Source organism: Scyliorhinus torazame, chromosome 21 (genome assembly GCF_047496885.1).
Source record: "Scyliorhinus torazame isolate Kashiwa2021f chromosome 21, sScyTor2.1, whole genome shotgun sequence".
NCBI classification, from domain to species: Eukaryota; Metazoa; Chordata; class Chondrichthyes; order Carcharhiniformes; family Scyliorhinidae; genus Scyliorhinus; species Scyliorhinus torazame.
Genome location: NC_092727.1, coordinates 90,205,810 through 90,225,269, shown reverse-complemented (window position 1 = coordinate 90,225,269; position 19,460 = coordinate 90,205,810). Strand labels below are relative to the sequence as shown.

The 19,460-nt window shown below is 50.4% G+C and overlaps 1 long non-coding RNA gene across 2 annotated transcripts in view; it reads left to right on the top strand.

Moving 5' to 3' along the window:
- Window positions 1-19,121, top strand: part of LOC140398012 (uncharacterized) — a 79,565-nt gene extending 60,444 nt beyond the window's left edge. For both annotated transcript variants that reach the window (XR_011937377.1, XR_011937376.1), the window contains exon 3: window positions 18,209-19,121. This is a non-coding gene — a long non-coding RNA (uncharacterized lncRNA). The remainder of the gene's footprint in view (window positions 1-18,208) is intronic.
- Window positions 19,122-19,460: the final 339 nt, after the last annotated feature.

Below are 19,460 nucleotides of genomic sequence, written 5' to 3'. Positions count from 1 at the left end.
AGTCTACTTGGTTGCGCCACTATTAAATCTAGCCCGGAGGCTTCAGACACTTTCTCACCCATACGCCACACCGAACCATACCGGCATACTTTCATGTCTGTGGATATTTTCTCTGATTTAAAAATACACGAGGATGCTCAGGTTTCTTGTTTTGATGATTTTCTGCAGAGTTTTTAAAAAAACAATCCCGTCAGTGCAACAGGGCCCAGCAAAACCATACAAGTATGGGGGGAACAAAGAGAGGAAAAAGAATTACTGCAGAAATATGTCGTGGAAACAGAATTAAGAAAAATGGCAATGAAGAATAAATTGAAATGATCAGACCAATGGAGACTAAGGCAAGGGCCGACCCAGACCCAAAATTGGGAGTCTTGGAAAAGAAATTGTTTATGGTTCAGGAGTACATCAGGATTAAGTAAGAAATCAGAAGAAGTACACGTCATTGTGTTCTTGAAGCACCCACATTCAGCAAGATCATGGTAACCTCCATGGAAAAAGATAACCGGAGTGAAGTCTAGGATTGAACAGAGTGAACATTCACTTTGGAAAGAAAGGGAAAAGCCCTTAGCGCCTGAACAGAGCAGATGGGTTGTCAATAAATAGAAATGCAACACAAAGGAGCACAAAAAAGTGAATTAAATGGAGACAACCAGGTGCCGGAAACACTGAGTGCTACACTTTCAACACCAAATCGACAAAAATCAACCCGAGGCAACCCGAGTCTATTGTTCCTCCAAACGGATAAGAATGGGATCGTGGAGCCTCCAGACCATCTGAATTTATAAAATCTTGCAACACCAGGTTAAAGTCCAACAGGTTTGTTTCGAATCACTAGCTTTCGGAGCACTGCTCCTTCCTCGGGTGAATGAGGAACCTGGAACCTACCTCTTCATTCGCCTGAGGAAGGAGCAGTGCTCCGAAAGCTAGGGATTCGAAACAAACCTGTTGGACTTTAACTTGGTGTTGTAAGACTTCTTACTGTGCTCACCCCAGTCCAACGCCGGCATCTCCACATCATGAATTTATAAAGTCAGAGACTTAAGGTGAGGAAGAAGGGGTCACAAGTAAACAAGATTACATGGTAAATATGTTTGGGTAAGGACTTGAGGGAGGGAAGCAAATAAAACATTAAAGCAATTAAATTCAGAGAAATGCACACTCAAGTTTCCAGCCTTGGGTGATCCAGAAGATATGAAGTTAGTCATTTTTAGCGATGCTTCACCACAAACTAATCCTCTGGATGAATATTGTAGGACATAGGGTTTATTATATTCTTCATAGAATCATAGAATTTACAGTGCAGAAGGAGGCAATTCGGCCCCTCGGGTCTGCACCGGCCCACACCTCCACCCTATCCTCGCAACCCAGTAACCCCACCCAACCTTTTTTGGACACTAAGGGCAATTTAGCATGGCCAGTCCACCTAACCTGCACATTTGTGGACTTGGTCAGAAAGAATAAAAAATGTTCTTTGGCCTGGTAAGCGAAGAAATTAAAATGCGTTAAAAGCACCTCAGCTGCAGAAACACTGGCTCGAGTAAAAGTGATAGATATGGAATTTTACTTATTAAACATTTCGGGGGAAATCCTATAATAATTAATAATCTTTATTATTGTCACAAGTAGGCTTGCATTAACACTGCAATTAAGTTACTGTGAAAAGCCCCTATTCGCCACACTACGTCGCCTGTTCGAATACACTGAGGGATAATTCAGAATGTCCAATTCACCTAACAAGCACGTCTTTCAGGACTTGTGGGAAGAAACTGGAGTGCCCGAAGGAAACCCACACAGACACGGTGAGAACATGCAAGCCAGGAATCGAACCTGGATCCCTGGTGCTGTGAAGCAATAGTGCTAACCACTGTGTCACCATGAAAAGGGGCATTCTGAGGAAGATTTGACCATTCAAAATTATGTGAATAACCATTCTCCGTGTAGTAATGTGGAGTAATGTATATTCAACAAAGAGCGTGACTGAGAAAAGAGTAAAGATTGACTTTCTAGCATGAAATAAATATCAGAGAAGAGATTTTGACGGTAAAATGGTCAACGCAAATCACAAACTATCAGACTGTTTTTAAAAAATGAATGCTTGCTTGAAGTGATTCTTGAAGGTCCCAGAAAAGGGGCATCTTAAATTATGATGGGTTATATGAAATGTGGATTCTTTTGTCTTTGATTTGTTTGGAAATTATCTGAATGTGTTATAAAGTTATTGTTTAAAGAAAGGAAAGGAAATCTGTAAATAGTATGTTAATTATATTGTTAGGTGAAGGGCATTTTTATGCCCTTATAAATAGGGAAAATATCCATGATTGGTGGGTGCCACAAGGGCTGGTATACATCATCATCCATGATAATGACATTTTGGTTTAGTTAAGTTTCTTTTGACTTTTTTTAAGTCACAGTGCCACACCAGGGGCTGTAACTCCAGGGGCATTCCAATGGATGCTCGACAACATAGGGGCTGGTTTAGCACAGTGGGCTAAGACAGCTGGCTTGTAATGCAGAACAAGTCCAGCAGTGCAGGTTCAATTCCCGTACCAGCCTCCCCGAACAGCTCGCGGAATGTGGTGACTAGGGGCTTTTTACAGTAACTTCATTAAAGCCTTCTTGTGACAATAAGTGATTAATATTATCATTATTAACAAGGAGCTGAAAATTCACAAGGTAGGGGTGGTGTGGTGGAGCACTGCTGCCCCAAGACACTGAGGACCCGGGTTCGATCCTGGCCCAGGGTCACAATCTGTGTGGAGTTTGTACATTCTCCCCGTGTCTGCATGAGTTTCACCCCCATAATCCAAAGCTGTGTAGGGTAGTTGGATTGGCCTCGGTAAATTGCCCTTAATTGGAAAAAAAGAATTGGGTACTCTAAATTTATTATCCCAACATACACCTGCAACGTGCCCACCCAAGCCATTTAGCAGCGACTCTGGCAGAGATTATGGGATCAGGCAGTGGAGCCGGACCTCACATCAAGGCAATTTGTCCCTTTCCCCCCAACATTTCCGTTGAGGTGGGAAGAAGCTCTTTGCCTTACAAGGCAAGCCAGCAACTCCCTGGGAAAGCAGGAGGCCTTGCAATACTAGTGTGGGAATGTCAAAAAGTGCCTTCTTTCAAATGAGAGGTGAAGTCAAGGCGCCAATCGATCTCTCCACTGCTTATAAAAGAGTCCATGCCATTATTTTGCAAAGGAACGTGGGGGATATCCTAAACAGCCACCAAACTCAAACTGCCAGATCACTGTCTCAAAAGTGGAAAACAACCCAGTTAACCTAGGGTGGTTACTTCAGCGAATTGTCAGCCCTCCTAGATCTGAAGACAGTGCAAGCATGGGACTCACCCCAACATCTGGGTGGCCCATTGATGTCACTTTAGAAAATGAAAGCAAGAGGGCTGGATGTGCAGGGTAGGTGAATAGGTCACGCTAAATTGGCCCTTAATTGGAAAATAAAAAAATTGGGTCCTCTAAAATTAAAAAATAACTTTAAAAAAAAAAGAGAGCTGGAAATTCTTGGTCCTGCCTCATTATCCTAGAAACACTGGGCGGGATTCTCCACCCCCGCGCCGAAGTGGCTGCGCCATCGTGACCGCCGTCGAGGTTCACGACGGCGCGAAACGGCCCCGTTCCCGACCGATTCAGGCCCTGACAATGGGCTAGGATCGGGGCCGCGTCATCTACATGCACCAGGCCTTGTCGCCCGCGAAAAGGCGGCGCCGCATAGATGACGCGGCTGGCGCCGAATAACTGGCGGCATCCGCGCATGCGTGGTTGCCGTCCTCTCTAAGTCCGCCCTGCAAGAAGATGGCGGACGGATCTTGCGGGGCCGCGGAAGGAAGGAGGTCCTCCTTCAGAGAGGATGGCGCGACGATCGGTGGGCACCGATCGCGGGCCACCCCGCATTTGAGGTACCCCCTGGTGCAGGATCCCCCCTCGCCCCCCCCCGCAGGCCGCCCCCCCCAGCGTTCACGCACCGTTCACGACTGCAGCGACCAGGTGTGGACGGCGCCGGGGGGAACCCGCCGTTTTGGCCTGGCCGCTCGGCCCATCCGGGCCTGAGAATAGCGGGGGTGCCGTAGAATCGCCATTTTGGGTGTCTCCGGCGTTTCTCCGGCCTGCGGCCCGCGGAACTCGACCGGGCCGTTCCCGCTGCTTGGGAAAATCGCGGGAGGGCGTCGGACCGGCGTCCCAGGAAATTTTGGCTGCCCAGGCGATTCTCCCAACCGGTGCGGGAGTGGAGAATCTCGCCCCTTGTACCTGGTTGCATTTCCTGGAAACTGTCTAGTCCCTTTTCTTAGCAGTGTTGGGCTGGTCACATTTCCGAGCAACACAGGGCCTGGGGCCTACTAGAAGTGTGGGGCCAGCCATTCAGGAAAATTAGCTTTTAGATTGATACCAAATTCTCTTTTATGTCATTGTAGGAAACAGAAACAAAACAGGAGTGACAGGAAAAAATGAATTTTAAGATTCAGAACGGCAGTTAGATATATTTGTTTATCAGGATTTGCCTGCATTAAATTGGATTCTTCACAGTGGAGATAAGACAGATGACAACCTAAGTGTTCAGCAGAAACCTCCTGTGAATGCAGGTTGCTTTGCTGCAGGCTTTACTATTTTTATTAATCTTTTGTAAAGCAATGGTCAAGCCTATTAATGAATACAAGAAAAAAATAGCGTTACAGATGACAGAACACCTTGCGAGTCCCTGCAAGTTCAGCTTTCTATCTTGGGTCTGACATAAGGGAGATGTGCCATGCAAAGTGAAGTGAGAGGGCATTGCCAGCCTCAATTGCACCTTCTGGCAGCTACGAGTGGTACACACCTGCAAGCAAGTGACTAGCAGATGCTCTGAGCCGGGAACAATGCAAACTGCAGGGGGGGGGTCGGAAAGAGAAAGGACAATAAAATGACAAATGGGGAGGAGGAGTAAAGGCAGGTATCCAAAGTAATGCAATTAATGGCTTGTGTTTCACTCCACTGCAGCATTGACCGTGGCACTATAGCAGGTGTCAGTTTTTTATTATTTGAGGCGTTAAACCGAAGGTCCGGCCTGGATTTCTCCGAGTTGGGATGACTAGGAGCGCTTTCAAAATGGCGGACCAGTTGCGATTCTGTGATTCTCAATGACATTTCCGGGTTTCAGAGGCGGATTTTCAATGAAACCCACCGCACTGCGGCGCGGGAACCCGCCCAATGGAAGGACCCCATACGGAGAGGTGACTGTTACAGTGGGAACACCAATAAGAGCATTGGTAGTTCTAAATTTGCTGATAGGTTTAAGAAATTCAAATGAGCCTATCAGCAGGAAATATAGAACAACATCGGCTCTGATTGGAGGACTCCCCTCTAGAGCGAGAAAACAGTTTGCCAGATGTTGAGAGGTGGTGGAGAGTTAGAGCAGTTCAGGATTGGTATGAAGTTTCTGAATTTTCATTGAGTAAAGGTGCATTCTGGCATTTGGTCCGACGGGCAGCCTGTGGCAAAATTGAAGTCACCAACCTAACATTGAGGTGAGAAGCCTTCAGCGAGGTGAGGAGGAGGGGCTGATCAATGACTGTCGAGGAGAGCAGCGGGGCGACTCTTGGCCTCCAGCCAGGGCTGAGGGTGGGTGGGTGTGGTAAACCACTGTTGCCCCTGTATTAGGTGATGTAAGGTAGGACCTGTACTACAGGTTCGCCGGTAGTCCCTGCCTGCTGGCTCCGCCCAGTAGGCGGAGTATAAATATGCGTATCCTCCATTCAGCAGCCATTTCGCCAGCTGCTGTGGGAGGCCACACATCTTAGAGCAATAAAGCCTCAGTTGTATCCAACTCAAGTCTTTGTTCAATTGATCGTGCCTCAATTTATTGCTCTAAGATTTTCTAAAAGATGAATCAAACCAGATCGCCTGCAGCTGGATCCGCAATCAAGCGACGCCAAAAAGGACTTTAATCACTGGCTAGCTTGCTTCGAGGCGTACATCAACTCAGCAACCACCCCAGTTCCGGAGGCTCAGAAGATACAGATCCTGCTCTCAAGGTTGAGCTCCAACGTGTTTCCGCTGATCCAGGACGCCCCGAACTACGCCGACGCCATGGTGCTTCTCAAAGAAAACTCCGCACAGAAAACAAACACGATCTTCGCCAGGCACGTACTCGCCACTCACTCTCAACTCCCTGGTGAGTCCATAGAAGACTTCTGGCGGGCCCTAATCCCACTCGTCCGGGACTGGGACTGTCAGGCCGTTACGGCCACCAAACATTCCAACCTTCTTATGCGGGACACGTTCGTAACGGGGATTGGGTCAGACCTCATACGCCAAAGACTGTTAGAAGGGGCCACGCTCGATCTAGCTGAAACAAAGAAGCTCTCTCCATGACGGTTGCCTCACGTAACATTCAGGCCTAGCCCACCAGCCGCGCAGCCCACCTCTCCTACCCCTCGTGCACCCTATAGACGGCTGCCCCAGCGGGGCCTTACCCAGCAAGTATGCCTGCGCCACATGCCAGACTGCGCACCCCGGGGGTCCCTGATGTTACATCTGCGGCCAGCAGAAGCACCTCGCCAATGCTGCCTGGCCCGCGCTGCTCTTTGCAAGGCTTGCGGCAAAAAGGGGCACTTCACCGCGGTGTGCCAGGCCCGCGCAGTCGCCGCTATCGCCCCCACCCCCCTAGTCTACACACAATGGGCGCTGCCATCTTCATCTCCCCGGACCACGCGCAGCCAGTGGGCGCCGCCACCTTCACCTCCCGGGGCCACACGCAGCCAGTGGGCGCCGCCATCTTCACCTCCCGGGGCCACGCGCGGCCAGTGGCCGCCGCCGTCTTCTCCCCACAGATGGACCTTCCCGTTCTGTACGCTTCTCGCGCAACTGCGCAAGTGCAGTCCCTTTAGCAAGATGGCCACCGATCAAAACTGTTCTCTGCTCCGGGATTTCGGCCTCGAGGTGAGTACTGGCGCTTCTCTTACCTTTTCTTGCTGGTTGGAGTGTGTTTTCCTCACAGTATTTGCACAATTTGTCCAGGACTGCCTAGAAGTCGCTCCTGTTTTGCTCCTTGGAGAACTTGAATTTTTAAAAGATCTCTTCGGCTCTGGCACCGGCGATAGTGAGGAGAAGCTCTGTATTTTCAGGATCATCCACTTCTTCTAGTTTGGCTGCCACCAGGAAGATTTCAAACTTCCTGTTTTCACAGAGATCGCCGTGGCACTGGAGCTGCTGCAGAACCCAGATCTCGAACATCTTGCCTGGGTATCGTTGCTGGTTGTCACTGTACACTGAGGTATGGCTATGTGGATTGAAACAGTTCACTTCTGGTACCATGATTTGTTATGTTCTAGGTGTAACATCAGCGGCTTCCTTGTGGTGCACTTGACAAAGGAAGGTTCAGACGTGGAGATAACTTCAACGTTTATTGAACTATTTACACTTCTATTACTCAGGTTTGACACTACTGCTAATCCTGCTGTAGCTACCCAGACTGACTAACCAGCTGCTGCAATCCACGTGGTGGTTCTAATATTGAATCAACCCTGTCTATGTACTCACTGACTGTCTCCACTGGAAAAAGGCAGATCATGTGTGTGGTCTCCTTTATATATGGGTTGGTGTAATGCCCCCCTGTGGTCGTGTCACCTCTTTGTGTATCGAGAATATCCATTGGTCGTGCCCTATCTATCTGATCTATTGGTTGAGTGTGTGTGTGTGTGTGATGTCACTGGTGCTCCCTCTAGTGTCTAGCTAGCCGACATGTATTTACATTGATGCACATCATCACAGTGCGTGTTTAGCACAACCCGCTTAGCCATACTCGGCTATGTGGTCCAGAACGGAGTTCTGGGGCCCGATCCCAACCGTATGCGCCCCCTCATGGAGCTTCCGCTCCCCCGCTGCCCCAAGGCCCTCAAACGCTGCCTGGGTTCTTCTCGTACTATGTCCAGTGGGTCCCAAACTATGAGGACAATTCCCGCCTACTCATTCCATCCACCCATTTTCCCCTGACGGCCGAGGCGCAGCAGTCCTTCGCCCATATCAGAGCCTATATCGCCAAGGCTGGGATGCACGCAGTAGACGAGAAACTGCCCTTTCATGTAGAGAGCGACGCATCAGACATCACCCTAGCCGCCACCCTGAATCAGGCAGGCAAACCCGTGGCATTCTTTTTCCGCACCCTTCATGCCTCAGAAATTCGGCACTCATTCGCCGAAAAAGAGGCCCAAGCTATCGTTGAAGCTGTGCGGCATTGGAGGCATTACCAGGCCGGCGGAAGATTCACTCTCCTCACTGACCAACGGTCGGTAGCTTTCATGTTCAATAACACACAGCGGGGCAAGATCTAAAACGATAAAATCTTGAGGTGGAGGATCGAGCTCTCCACCTATAATTGCGAGATTTTGGAATGACCCGGCAAACTCAACGAGCCCCCAGATGCCCTATCCCGAGGTACATGTGCCAGCGCACAAGTAGACTGACTCCAGACCCTGCACGACAGCCTTTGTCACCCGGGAGTCACACGGTTGTACCATTTCATAAAGGCCCGCAACCTGCCCTACTCCGTCGAGGAATTCAGGGCAATCACCAGGGACTGCCAGGTCTGTGTGGAGTGCAAGCGGCCCTTCTACCGGCCAGACCGTGCGCGCCTGGTGAAGGCCTCCCGCCCCTTTGAACGCCTCAGCATGGATTTCAAAGGGCCCCGCCCCTCCACCGACCGAAACACGTATTGTCTCAGTGTGGTCCATGAGTACTCCAGGTTCCCCTTCGCTATCCCATGCCCCGACATGGCGTCTGCCACCGTCATCAAAGCCCTTAACACTATCTTCGCTCTGTTCGGTTTCCCCACCTATATCCACAGTGACAGGGGATCCTCATTCATGAGCGATGAGCTGCGTCAGTTCCTGCTCAGCAGGGGTATCGCCTCGAGCAGGACGACCAGCTATAACCCCCGAGGAAACGGGCAGTTAGAGAGGGAGAACGGGACGGTATGGAGGGTCGTCCAACTGGCCCTACGGTCCAGGAACCTCCCAGCCTCTCGCTGGCAGGAGGTCCTCCCTGATGCACTCCACTCCATTCGGTCACTACTGTGCACCGTCACTAATAGCACACCCCATCAACGTCTCTAAACCTTCCCCAGGAAGTCCACGTCCGGGGTGTCGCTCCCGACTTGGCTCGCAGCTTAAGGACCAGTCCTGCTCCGTAGGCACGTCCGCCTCCACAAGGCGGATCCGTTGGTGGAAAGGGTGCAATTGCTCTATGCCAACCCCCAGTATGCCCCAGTACCCCGACGGCCGCCAAGATACTGTCTCCTTCAGGGACCTGGCACCAGCAGGCTCCACACACACACATCCCTCCGGCCCGGCGCCACCCTCCCCTCCCCCGGAGCTCCCAGCATTAACCCCACCAGGACCATCCGTCCTTCCCCTGCCCACGCCCGAGGATGAAGAGGATTTTGGCACGCTCCCGGAGTCACCGAACGTCAGGCCAACATCGACATGTGCCGCTACCGATACGCCGCTCCCAGTGGAACATCAACGCACCAGACCGGTTGAATCTCTAACTGGCACCGGACTTCAAAAGACGTATTTTTTTCTGATCAAATACTGTAAATATAAATTCATTGCTGTATGTAGTTCTCCACCACCACCGCCGGACTCAATTTTAACAGGGGGTGAATGTGGTAAACCACTGTTGCACCTGTTTTAGGTGATGTATGGTAGGACCTGTACTACAGGTTCACTGGTAGTCCCTGCCTGCTGGCTCCGCCCAGTAGGCAGAGTATAAATATGTGTGTCCTCCATTCAGCAGCCATTTCGCCAGCTGCTGTGGGAGGCCACACATCTTAGAGCAATAAAGCCTCAGTTGTATCCAACTCTAGTCTTTGTTCAATTGATTGTGCCTCAATGGGCAACCACCAAAAAGAACAGAAGCCACCAGGCCAGATAGCAGTAGCAGCCAGAAAGCCTGCAAGGAGCACACATGGAATTCAAGGGCCAAGTCTCATGGCCCGACCTCCTGAGCAAGAGCGCAGAGTTGAACAGAGCAGCAGTCGGTGGTGCAAATTAGGCCAGGCAAATGTCGGCATTGTGTCTCAGGGAATCGGGGAGCAGCCGTCAGTGAAAGTGGGCTGACTCGATCAGAGCCAGAGACCAGACAGGCAGGGCTGAGAGTGAGAGGGTTGGGCAGCAACTGGACCGTGCAGTGAGAGTAAGAGAGAGCAGCAGACAGGCCAGCAGCCAGGCAGCCAACCAGGAGCACAGGCGTTCGTTGAAAGCCGAGGTTCGAGACCCAGCGACCCGAGCAAGAGCCGAGAAGTGAGCAGGGCAGCAGTTGGGAGGTGTGAAGAAGGCGAGGCAAACACTGGCCTCTTGGGGAATCGAGGAACTGTGGCGAGCGGGAGCAGAGCGACTCGACCAGAGCCAGTGACCAGCCAGGCAGGGCTGGGAATGAGAGGGCTGGGCAGCAACCAACATCTTCTTTCTTCCTGTTGTTTTTGCATGTTGAATTTACTGCCTTTTTTGGTGTCAGTCATTTCTCTATCTGATCGATTGCAGTGTCTCTTATGACATCTAGCTTGTCTTGAACATCCTTCGACATCACAACTTTCCCAAAAATAACTGCCTGCAGCCAGTTACACTGATAGGAATTTGACAGTGAAATCCAGCTCACCCTCACACCAATTCTTTTCACAATCTTCGAAGACTTACTCCCCCGACCAACTCATGAGCTTTGTTTAAGTCGTCAATGTCCTTGAGCAGCTTAGACAATCGGCTGCTTTTGCATCAGGAGGATTCACCGGACAGACGATTCTGAAGACTTATTTGTGAATTATTGAAATCATGACAGATCATCGCCAGTCAACGTGAAGGGACACGATCAGTCTTGAAGTCAAAAATACAGGAAGTTGAAGGCAAGGCAAGAGAAAGAAGCTCAACAAAAGACAGTTTGGCTTTACTTTACTTTAGAAGATTTGAAGTATTGGGCAGTACCTGAACTGAACTGTGCATTCATGCTCAACAACAACATCCATCAAAAATAGTGACTTCTCTGCTGAGTTCGACCTGCTGATTTCTGGAGACATCACAGCCGTGATTCTCCGAAAACCGGCTAAGTGTTGCCACCGGTGTAAACACCGGAGTGGTGCACGCCGGCGTCAACGGGCCTCCTGGTCCAGCAATTCAGCGGTCCTCAAGGGACCAGTACGGCGCCGGATTTTCCGAGATCCCGACATTTGCCTGGCCTAATTTGCACCTCCCGAATGCTGGCTGTTCAACTCTGCGCTCTTGCGCGCTGCTCCGGCACCAAAAGGCGGCCCTGCACTGCCGCCGCGGGTGCGCGCCGGCGCATGCACGTGGTGGCCATCTCCACGCCGGCGCATTCGCGTGGTTGCCATCTCCGCGCCGATGTCACACAACATTGGGAAGACCTACAGCGGGCCTGCGCGGAAGGAGGTAGGCCCCCTCCAGATCGCAGACTCCCGCCAATCGGTAGCCCCCGATCGCGGGCCTGGACGCCGTGGAGGCCCCTGGAGTCAGATCCCCCCCCACCCCAACAGGACGGGCACCGCGGCCGCGGGTCCGAGCTCCCGCTGGGTGGGACCAGGTTGGAACCACGGCGGCAGAACCCGGCCGGAATTCGGCCGGTCAACCATGCAGAATCGCCATGGGGGCCTCTTTCAGCGGCACCCAACCGGCGGTGCGTCGACCACACGGACGTGGTTGCGCCGTATCTCCGGGCGGCGGAGAATCATGTCCCGGCGTCGGAGTGGTGTGGCAGGAATTTCCCGATTCACCGCCAAGTCTCCGACCCAGCGCGGGCTCAGAGAATCCCGGCCCACATCTCCTGGAAACCTTGACAAGATGTGGCCTCTGAAATGGGAATGGAACACCAAGATACTGCTCAAAACCTACCTTGAAGACAGTGCCTTATGGCCAAAATCTGTTTCGCTGGGTATGATCAAATATTTTGTAATAAATAGACCAAAGTACATGGGTAACATGGAAAATCTGAGAAAAGAGTTTGAGGTTCCAGGCCGGAAGAAGATTAGATGTTTTCATGAGTCCCATTTTCTGAGGGTGAAGAGAAATGACATGATGGGAAAGAAAAATTGGTTGATTTTTTTGGGGGAAATCTCTAATGCTGTTATGTGTGCATATTATTCCCTGACCCTAATAAGTGGAAACAATAATTTGTCGATGGGTACTCCAACTGGAGAAATGTTAAGAAGTCTTACAACACCAGGTTAAAGTCCAACAGGTTTGTTTTGAATCACTTACTATCGGAGCGCAGCTCCTTCATCAGGTGAGTGAAGAGGTGGAGTCCACAAACACACATATGGACAAATGCAATGATGCAAGACTATACTTTGAATGTGGTAATTAAGTCCTTTATAGGTCCAGACGGTGCGACTGGAGAGAGGGATAGTCACAGGTTACAGAGATGTGAATTGTCTCAAGCCAGGTAGGATTTTGCAAGCCCAGGCCAGGTGGTGGGGGACTGAATGTAGTGAGACATGAATCCAAGGTCCCGGTTGAGGCCGCACTCATGTGTGCGGAACTTGGCTATAAGTTTCTGTTCGCCGATTCTGCGTTGTTGCGCGTCCTGAAGGCCGCCTTGGAGAACAGTTACCCAAAGATCAGAGGCTGAATGGCCTTGACTGCTGAAGTGTTCCCCAACTAGATGGCAAGATTCCTGCCTGGCGATTTTCATGCTATCCGTTGTTTCAGCGTCTGCCTCGTATCGCCAATGTACCACACCTCGGGACATCCGTTCCTGCAGCGTATGAGGTAGACAACATTGGCCGCGTCGCATCCAGATAAAGATGTAGGCTGGGATTCTCCGAGCGCGCGCCAGGTCGGAGAATCGCCGGGGGGGGGGCGAGAATCCCGCCATGCCGCTCCAACACTGGGCCGCCTATTCTCCGGCGACCGGAGAATCGACGGCAATCGCGCCCGCGCAGTCACCGTGGCGCCGGTCTGGGGTTGTTGAAAGCGGACCCCGCGGCAATTCTTCGCGCTTTAAGGGCCGAATGCCCACTGAGTTCCGCCGGCGTGGTTTACATATGGTCGCACCCGGCGGGACCTCGGCATTCTGGCTGCGGGCGCCGTCCTGGTGGGGATGCGGGGGGGGATCCGTCTCGGGGAGGGGCTCCACGGTGGCCAGGCCCGCGATCGGGGGCTACTGACCGGCAGGCGTGCTCATTCCAGGGTGGGGGCCTATGTTCCTCCACTCTGGGCCCCTGTAGGGCTCTGCCATGTTGCACGGGGGATGGCACGGAGGCGGCAACCACGCACATGCACCGGCGCGGAGACGGCCATCGCGTGCATGTGTGAACCCACGCCAGCTTTCGGCGCGGAGCAGCGAACAGCATTCCGGCGCCGTTCCAGCCCCCGAGGACGGGGAGAATCACTGGGCCTGGATGCCCGTTGACGCCGACGGCGCTCACGCCAGTTTTGACACCGGCGTCAACACTTGGCTGCGATATTGCATAATCTCGGCCATAATTTATCTGGGAGGATTGATTCTGCGATATCAGCTCAGTTTGTAAAGGAATACTCTTACTGGAGGAAAGTGCTGAGACTTGTTGCCACAGTCAAGCCGCTGTCTTCTGTGGGATTACCTCTAAGAAGACATGAAGGGCGCGATTCCTCCAAAAAAAATCGAAGTTAATTTGTGGTGGGTTTTTCAGGGAGTTTCTCACCAGCTCTGCCAGCGAGTTCCCTGCCGCTATTCAACAACACTGTGTCACTTTTTTGGATCCTGGGGAGTTTCTCACTGGTTTAACCCACACTTTAACCCAGGGGCTGGTTTAGCACAGGGCTAAATCGCTGGCTTTGAAAGCAGACCAAGGCAGGCTAGCAGCACAGTTCAATTCCTGTACCAGCCTCCCCGAACAGGCGCCAGAATGTGGTGACTAGGGGCTTTTCATAGTAACTTCATTTGAAGCCTACTTGTGACAATAAGCGATTTTCATTTCTTTCATTTCATTTCACTTAGAATTTTTTTTAACACTGGGGAGCTGAACTCAGGGATCGGGCTGTCATTTTGAAAGTATACCCCGATCTCTCAGTGAGCTTGCGGGTCCCCCACAACCCCCCACCCATGAGCAATGTCACCCCTCACACACATGAATAACACCACACATCGCCCAAGTGAGGACACCCTGCTATGGAGTCCCTAGGGGTCCCCCTCTTCAGGCCCCCCCAGCACCCTTACAACACTCCCTCATTTTCAGGACCCCCACCCATCACCCCCTCCCCAACCTCCCACAAGCCCCTACTTACCTGCCCTGCACTCCCCCACCCTTCAAACCCACCCTCCATCCTCATTTCATGAGCATGGGCCCCCTCAACCCCTGGCCCTTGGTAGTGCCACCCTGGGCACTTGGGCACTCTTCAATTACCATCCTGGAAAACAGGCAGTGCTCCTGCCTACTTGGCAGTGCCATCCGGGCACTTTGGCAGTGCCAGGGTGGCAGTGCCAAGGTGCCAGCTGAGCAATGCCAAGGTGCACATGTTCCAGGGGGAGGGCCAGGGAACAACCCTGCACTTACCCTGACCACCCAGGGGTCTCCGGTGGGCCACCAAGGGGCCCTCACGTTGTCTCAGGCTTCTATATCGCTCATTCTAAAGAAAGACAAGGGCCGGAACAGTGTGGGTCATACCGTCCGATTTCGCTGTTGAATGTAGATATGAAGCAGCTGGTGAAGGTACTGGTGACGCGGATAAAGGATTGTGTCAAGGGTGACAGGTGTGGGCCAGATGGGATTTGTGATGGGGCGGCAGCTGTCGACGAATGTCCGGAGGTTACTGAATGTCATTATGATGCCCTCAGAGTACTGAGAAGCAGAAGTGGTTGTGGTTATGGATGCAGAGAAAGCTTTCGACTGGTTGGAGTGGGCGCACTTATTTGAAGAGCTGAGGTGGTTTGGGTTTGGGCAGGGATTTGTGGACTGTGGTCGGCTGTTGTATAAGGCACCTAAGGAAAGTGTTTGGACTAACAGGATCTGCTTGGAGTACTTTGGGTTGCATCAGGGGATGAGGCAGGTGTGTCCGCTCTCCCCTCTGCTCTTTGCCATAGTGATTGAGCTCTTGCGTTATGGGCCAGAGTTTAGAAAACTCCAAAGTATATCATGGAGTTCACCTGGCCTACAACTGTTTATTGATTTTGGTTATGACGAGCACAAGAGCCTGTCTTTCAGGCGTTTTTCAACATAGGCCTGAAGCAGTTTTAATCAAAAACAAAGTTTATTCTACAAATTTAGTTAACATTTTTATAAACACACACAGTCAGCATTTTTATCAACTATCAACATAAATACCCCACACAGCTACAGTACTCTATGTATAACCCTTAATAAGTTCCCCCTATAGCTGTTCCAATTTAATAACAAGATCCCATAAACCAGAAACCCCTTTTCATAGGTGTGCCCCAGCACACAGCACTGAAGACCTGGTTTGGATGCTCTTGTGTCCTTTCCAAAACAGCAGGTTTGAACTCCTTCCAGAAAACAGTTATTTATTTTCAAGTTATCAAGCAGTCTGGACACAGCTTTTAAAATGCAGTTAGAGAAAAATCTTCTTTCAACCTGTGCAGAAGAAAACCAGTTCAAACTCAAAGCGAAAGAATAACCAACTCCCAGAGCCGCAGCCCAGCTCCACCCACACAATGACATCACTGAAGCCATGTGATAAGACAAAAACATTTCTTAAAGGGACACTCCCATGACACTTGGCAATGACACTCAGGGTCTTGAGGGGTTGGAGAGATGTTGAGCGGGAGGGATGGAGCACCGAGTTTCTTTGTACGTGAATGATCTCCTGTTGTATATTTCGGACCCAGTCGGGAGCTTTGACAGGATCATGGGGATTTTGGGGAAGTTTAGTCTCTTTTTAGGGTATAAGTTTAACATGGAGAAAAGTACGATATTCCCAATTAATGCCCAGTGACAGGGGAGGAGTTTTGGCGGGGGGCTGCTGCTTCAGATGGTAGGGGTGAGCTTTCATTACCTTGGGAACAAGTTGCGTGGAGTTGTGCCCAACTGCATAAGTTGAGGGAATGAACGCTGACTTTAAGAGGTGGGATGTGCGGCCTTGTCATTGGCTGGTCGGGTCCAGACAATAAAGATGACGATGTTGCTTTTTTGTGTTTCAGAAACTCCCGATCTTTGTGCCCAAGTCCATTTTGAGGCAGGTTAATAGGATGATTTTGAAGTTTTTATGACGAGTAAAGCTCCGCGGGCTAGGAGGGTGTTCTTGCAGAGGGATCGACAGGAGCTGGCATTGCCGAACTTACAGACATTTTATTGGGCAGCAAACGTTGAAATGGTTAGGAAATGGGTGGCGGAGAAAGGGTCGGTGTGGGGGCGGATGGAGGTGGCCTCGTGTAAAAGGGACCAGTTTGAAGGCACTGTTGTTGGTGCCCCTTCTGTTCTCGCTGGCCAGGTACTCCACAAGCCCGGTGATGGTATCAGTGTTGAGGGTGTGGAACCAGTAACGGCAGCATTTTAGAACGAAAAGCATGTCCTTGAGAGCGCCGGGTATTCCCAATTAATATCGCTGCGAAATCATAGGTTTGCTCTGGCGGGGTTTGCTGTGAGGTTCCGGGGGTGGCGGCCGGTGGGGATAGAATTCTTTTGGGCTTTGTTTGTCGGAGGGAATTTTGCAGACCTGGAGGAGCTAGAGGGGACATATCAATTTCCGAAGAGGAATGGGTTCAGGTATCTGCAGGTGAGAGACTTTGTGAGGATGGAGATGCCTTCGTTTCCCACACTGTCACCCCCGGTGCTGCAGGACAAACTTCTGACTGAGGAGGAAATAGGAGAGGGCAAGGTCTTGGATAGCTATGGGAAGCTGTTGAAGAGAGAGTGTGCCCCAGTGGAGGATGTTAGGTGGAAATGGGAGGAGGTGCTGTGGGGCCAAGAGGGCTGGAATATGAAGGAAGGTTATGGGAAGGAGTAATACATCCTCATCATGTGCAAGACTATGTCTCATCCAGTTTAAAGTGGTACACAGGACCCACATGACAGTGTCCAGGATGAGTGAGTTCTGTTCGACGGGTGGCGGATAGGTATGGGTGATATGTAAGGTGGGGGGGGAGACGGGTCCATATGTTTTGGGTGTGCCTGAGGATAAGGGAGCTTTGGACCGGATTTCCGGGTATGATGTCAAAGATTTGGGGGATAACGGTAGCTCAGAGTCCGGAGATGGCAATATTTGGAGTGTCAGAGGATCTGGGAATACAGATGGGAAGAGAGGGCGATGTATTCGCTTTTGCCTCCCTGATAGCCCAGAGACGGATTTAGTTGGGCTGGCGGGACTCGGAGCTGCCGAGCTCAGGGATGTGGGTGAGTGATTTGGCAGAGCTAATGCACTTAGAGAAGGTCAGGTTCGCCATTACGGGGCAGAGGAGAGGTTCAACTCGAGGTGGAAGTTGTTCATCGACTTCTCGAAGGAGTATTGAGTCGCCAGAGGGTGAGCGGGGGTTCTTTTTGCAGTTCGGATTGGTGCAAAAGTTAATTGGGGGGGGGGGGGGGCAGGTGCCAAGATTGCAGTAGGTGGGGGGGGTGGAGAGATGGTTGGGGATGTGTGTAAGGATGATAAAGCTGTTTGCTACTGCCGCGGTTAGCTTTTGTGTTGTTTCTTCTTTGTTATGAATATATTTGAAAATGCCTCCAATAAAATGTTTTTAAAAAAGAAGCCAATTCACTAATCATAGACTTTACAGTCCGGAGGGAGGCCATTCGGCCCATCGAGTCTGCACCGGCTCTTGGAAAGAGCATCCACTTAAGCCCACACTTCCACCTCATCCCCGTAACCCCACCTAACCTAAGCTAAGGGCAATTTAGAATGGCCAATCCACCTAATCTGCACATCCTTGGACTGTGGGAGGAAACCGGAGCACCCGGAGGAAACCCATGCAGACACGGGGAGAATGTGCAGACTCCGCACAGACAGTGACCCAAGCCGGGAATCAAACCTGGGACCCTGGAGCTGTGAAGCAACTGTGCTAACCACTGTGTTACCGTGCCACCCATTTAATGAAGTAAAAGATGCCAAATACTATTCCATAATAGTTGACTCAACAATGTGACTCATGTGGACAAATTAACATTAATGTTAAGATATGTGACCAGCAATGGTGAAGTTATAGAGCGATTCCTTTGTTTTGTCCAGTTACAATCCCACACTTCTGATTGCCTGGAGATAACAGTTTTGCTTTTCATTTCAAATGCAGGTTTGGACATCAAAAATTGTCGTGGGCAGAGCTTCAATAATGCCGCAAATATGGCAGGAAAATATTCCGATCTATCAGCAAGAATGAACAATGCAAGCCCCTGTGTATTATTTATCCCATGTTACAGTCACTCTTGAATTTAATCTGCAATGTTACATCTGAATTTGTGAGGCAGCCATACATTCTTTTGACTTTGTTCAAAACTTGTACGCCTTCTTTTTGGTTTCCACGCATCGGTGGAATGTGCTGCAATCAAACTTGGAGCAGGCACATGGAAAACATCTGGCGGTCAAAAGAATTTGTGACACCAGGTGGACTGCTCACACAGATGCTTTTCTGCCTTTGAGAATGAACTTTGTCAAGATAAAGGAATGCTTATCAATCAGAACCACATCAAACGCAGCAAAAACAGGTGTGAAGCTTGAAGCAGAAAAGTTTGAAAAGCATAACATTCCTGTTTTTACTGTTTGATGAAACTGTTTACTTCAAAGAATTAATTCTGTCAGAAAATCATTGTAAAATGTTGATACAACATTATTGAATGCTTCACAATTGTTAGCTTCGTCATGGAAGTCTGAAATAACTATACCTCGATAGAAGCGGAGGCACTGACATTAACAAATAATACAGGTCCCTCTGATGATGTACAAGAAACAGGAAGTTATTTTTTGATGAAACTAGCGACAATGAAATTGCTTTAAAAGGGAAAGAGAAGATCATCATTGAGATTGTCAATGTTATTTGTGATTGTTGCTCTTTTTAGCCTTAGTCTATTGGCTCTGATTACGTCACCTTTGCTCACAAGTCGCCAGGTATCTTTATGATACCGCCACGTTGTTCAAGTTCAGGTTATGATTAATAATACAGCACACTGCTTAGTAAGGATTAAAACAACGGTCATTTATTATATACAACAAGCAATATTAATACCCTAATACTACTTTCTATATAATAAACCTATCACTACTGGCCAATACTTAACTTAGGAAGAGCCCACCAGGTCAGGGAAACGAATGGCTTGTCCAATCAGATCTGGCCCGCGGGATTCAAAAGGCTGCTACAGGTCGGTGGCTAGGTGTCTCTACCGGATAGCGATCGCTGGATTCAAACTTACTGTTGCCGGTTGCTGTTCTTGCGAAGGTCTCGAGCAGGCGAAGAGGAGAGAGAGAGAGATCTGAACTTGGCCCCTCACTTTTATAGGGCCATGGGTCTTCCCGCCTCCCGGGGCGGCCCTTGACCCTGAGTCCCAAGT